Below are 4979 nucleotides of genomic sequence, written 5' to 3' on the forward strand. Positions count from 1 at the left end.
CTTCAGCATATTTTTGATCAAAAACAACTCAATATGAGACAACGTCGCTGGGTAGAGTTGTTAAACGATTACGATTGTGAAATCCGTTACCACCCTGGAAAGGCTAATGTTGTAGCTGATGCCCTAAGTCGAAAAGAAAGAGTAAAACCTCTTAGGGTCCGAGCTTTGAATATTACAATTCGTACCGATCTCACAAAGCAAATTCAAGCAGCACAGTTAGAAGCTTTAAAAGAAGAAAATGAAAAAGGCGAAATGAGCAGAGGGTTAGAAAAACAGCTTGAGGTAAAAGCCGATGGAACCCTGTATTTTGCTGATAGGATATGGGTACCAAAATATGGTAATCTAAGGCAACTAGTACTAGATGAAGCACACAAAACGAGGTACTCAATTCACCCAGGAAACGGGAAAATGTACCACGATCTCAAGAAGTTTTATTGGTGGCCTAATATGAAGACAGAAATTGCTACTTATGTAAGCAAATGTTTGACGTGTGCAAAGGTCAAAGCTGAGCACCAAAAGCCATCAGGATTACTGCAACAACCAGAAATTCCGCAGTGGAAATGGGAAAGAATAACTATGGATTTCATTACGAAATTGCCAAGGACTGCAAGTAGTCATGATACTATTTGGGTGATAGTTGATCGTCTAACTAAATCAGCTCACTTTCTACCAATAAAGGAGACAGACAGTATGGAGAAATTAGCACGCCTATATTTGAAGGAAGTAGTTTCCAGGCATGGTGTACCCATCTCTATCATATCTGATCGCGACACCCGATTCACATCACGTTTCTGGCAGTCATTACAAAAAGCATTGGGAACTCGATTAGATATGAGCACCGCTTATCACCCACAGACAGATGGTCAAAGTGAAAGAACAATACAAACATTGGAAGACATGTTACGGGCATGCGTGATTGACTTTGGAACCAGTTGGGATCGACACTTACCGTTGGCAGAATTTTCATACAATAACAGCTATCATACGAGCATCAACGCAGCGCCATTTGAAGCACTTTACGGTAGAAAGTGCAGATCTCCTATATGTTGGAGTGAAGTAGGAGAAAGACAACTTACTGGACCAGAAATTATTCACGAAACCACCGAAAAGATCATTCAAATACAACAGCGATTGAAAACGGCCATGAGTCGCCAAAAGAGTTATGCTGATGTAAGAAGAAAACCGCTAGAATTTCAAGTGGGCGACAAAGTCATGTTGAAAGTGTCACCCTGGAAAGGCGTTGTACGATTCGGTAAACGAGGAAAGCTAAGTCCTAGGTACGTAGGACCCTTTGAAATCACCGAAAGAATTGGAACAGTTGCTTATCGATTAAAGCTACCGCAAGAACTTAGTAGTGTTCACAACACATTTCACGTGTCAAATTTGAAGAAATGTTTAGCTGAAGAGGATGTCGTAATTCCTCTTGACGAAATACGAATCAATGATAAACTTCATTTTATCGAAGAACCTGTTGAAATCATGGACCGTGAGGTCAAACAATTAAAACAAAGCAAAATACCGATAGTTAGGGTTCGTTGGAACGCAAGACGAGGACCCGAGTTTACTTGGGAACGTGAAGATCAGATGAAGCAAAAGTATCCACATTTGTTCACTGATATCGCTCATGAAACAGGTACTACTCAAAATTTCGGGACGAAATTTTCTTTAAGGGGGAGGTACTGTGATGACCCGAAAATTTTTGACTTATTTAAACCAATTCTCTATACGATTTATTATTTTAACACGCTAAACAAAGTCTGTTAGATTGAGTCTCAAAATTTTAGAACTGTTTCATATATACAATTACCTTTGATTACTCTCGACGATTCATGAACAATTATATGTATGTATATATATATATATGTACAAGTAAAAACGACTTTCCTACAGTAAAACCCTATTTGCTACAGTAAAACACTATTTGCTACAGTAAACCACTATTTGCTACAGTAAAACACTATTTGCTACAGTGAAACCGTATTTTGCTACAGTGCTACAGTGAAAAACGACTTTGCTACAGTGATTTGCTACAGTAAACACTATTTGCTACAGTAAACACTATTTGCTACAGTAAACACTATTTGTTGCTGTAAAACACTATGAGCCTAGGTCTGCTGGTTCTGAGAGATCACAAGCTGGTACTGATTCTACTGATATTGATCAGCAACCTTCTGTTGCTGCTCACTCATCTGAACCAGCTGATGATCAAGATGCTGTGTGTTCTACAACCAGCTATTTGATGAACCAGCATCCAATTGAGCAGATTATTTGCTACAGTAAAACACTATTTGCTACAGTAACACTATTTGATGTCGACAAACTACCAAACAAAAACAGAAAAGGCGGCCATGCGATCGCATGGCAAAAACACTGAAAACTCATGCGATCGCATGAGCTACAGTAAACGGAAAAGTAATATAAATACGCCTGTTTTGCTCGACGAATTATCACATATTTTTTTTCTTCAGTAATAAAAATTTATATTTAAATTATAATTATAATTTTAAATTTAAGTTTAATAATAATAAAGTATATTCGAGGGTGTTTTAATTCGGGTTTTAAACCACTATAAGCTAAGGAAATATTGGGTATTGTTCGGGGTATTGTTCTTGAATCCAAGGCCAACCATACAGTCGTCTACCATCATTACGTCTACGCAATTTGCCTACAATATTGAGTCTCAATATTGAACTGTGAGTTTATAGTCTCCCTTTTTAAATACTTTAAATATTTTTGGGCTGAGAATATATGCAATTTATTTTAAACGCGATAAGACACAAGTACATACTAAATTCTACACTGAGTTAAACCGAAAATCCCTTAGCTTTGGTAACTAGTAGCTGCCAGTACATAGGATATGGACTGGTGGGCGCGAATAATTGTATATGGATCCATAGGGCTTGACATCCCCGTCCGAGCTAGAGCACTAGCCTTTTAACGGACGTATGTTATTTGAGTTTAAGACACGTTGGTTTGCGTGTATTAAAACGAATGGGGTAATTATCACTATAGCGTTAAGTTTAATTACCAGGGTGCTCTGTTACGTAGAATCTATTGATAAACTTTTGATGAAATCTTGTGGTCTATCTTTATATATGTTTATGACTCGAGCAATTAAACCTATAACTCACCAACATTCGTGTTGACTTTTTAGCATGTTTTATTCTCAGGTCCTTAGAATGCTTCCGCTGTGATGTGCTTGTTGCCTGCATGGAGTCTCTCATGCTTTGTACAAAGTTTATTGCATTCAAAATAAAACTGCGTTGTGTAATAAATAATTGGACTGTGATGTCAACCTGTAAATTAAAGACTTATGTATTTCGGGGTTTTGCTTATACCTAAGCACTCGCCCACATGTTTATAACTTTCTATGTTTAGAAAGTTACTTATTTTAATGAATGCAATATTTTATCAAAACGTATCATATAGAGGTCAAAACCTCACTGTGGAATCAATGATTAATGTGCCGCGTCAATAGCGATTTTGACGGGTCGTTACACTGCACGAGGCCAGATATTCTCTACGGAGTTGGACTAGTAAGTCGATACATGGAAGCACCTACAATAAATCATTTGAAGGAGGCCAAGAGGATACTTCGCTACATCAAAGGTACGATTGACTATGGCCTGTTTTATTCGCCTTCTGATCACTTCAAGATAGTTGGATACAGTGATAGTGATTGGGCTGGAGACATAGATGATCGTAAGAGTACGAGTGGTTTCGTGTTCTATATGGGAGATACGGCGTTCACATGGAGCTCGAAGAAGTAACCCATTGTGACTCTGTCAACGTGTGAAGCCGAGTTTGTAGCAGCAACATCGTGTACCTTGTCATACCCCGTTCCAAAATCTTCCGAACGAATACAATAACATATGGTACCATCGCGATGAACGGACCTCTATATGTAGCGACCCCGACAAATTGTCAAGTGACGGCGTCGGCTACGTGGGTCCCATTACCTGATTATAAGTCTTTAAGACAAAGTTTGACCAAAATATGTCGCCTTCATTTCAAAATAAAGATTGTTCCCAAAGTTTACAAGAATTGTTCAACCAATAGTTAAGTTACAACGTTATAATACGAATGAAATCTAGGCGACACGGTTTAAAGTAAAGTCAAAAGACGCTCCATGAAATGCACATATACTCGACATCCAATGCAAGTATCAAATAATGAGCGGAAGCATGTATCATGTATCGTTCAAGGACCTGAGAAAAACATAGAAATCTGTCAACGAAAACGTTGGTGAAATCATAGGTTTAAGTAAGTAAGTACAAGTGAACCACAAGATTTGCATCAATGAATAATAGCAATACATTCCAAAAGTTTGTTTCACGAGCACCCAATTATCAAAGCTTAACATTCCTTCCATTGTATACCCCATCACTTAGTGCTAGAACAAACACTGATTCTCGAAAATATATTTCATCCGTAGACGGTAGCGAACCGTCAAGGATGAGGGTTGTCAACCCATATGGCCATATAACATAAGTTCTCGCTTACACCCGGCAAGTGTAACTAATGATAATCGAATTGAGGATTTTTGTTCTAAACTCGTATGTAGAATGTTTGTTTTCCCGTTCTTGTGTTCACTTAGTTCAAAAGAATCGTTTATGTTTTCTCATCCCAATATAAGTTCAAAAAGAGTAAAAGTGGGACTATGATCTCACCTTGAGTGCACGAGTAGTAAAGTACTTCGACAAGTAAACGTGTGCAAAGAACAATGCTAGTCTTGACCTAAACATATAGGTTATATCAATAACGGTAAACACAAACGGTCAAAGATGTTCAATTAGTCCTATGGCTCGTTACGACTCGATTAATATAGCATGTGAATCAATTTGTCAAGTTTCATGCACGATACAAGTAGTTAAGTATGTTAGAACGATTGTATAATCGTTTGGTTAAGTTTGACTAAAAGTCAAACTTGGTCAAAGTCAAGGTCAACGGGGTCGGGTCGGGTATCCGACAATTTTCCC

The sequence above is a fragment of the Rutidosis leptorrhynchoides genome, chromosome 4 (genome assembly GCF_046630445.1).
Source record: "Rutidosis leptorrhynchoides isolate AG116_Rl617_1_P2 chromosome 4, CSIRO_AGI_Rlap_v1, whole genome shotgun sequence".
NCBI lineage: Eukaryota > Viridiplantae > Streptophyta > Magnoliopsida > Asterales > Asteraceae > Rutidosis > Rutidosis leptorrhynchoides.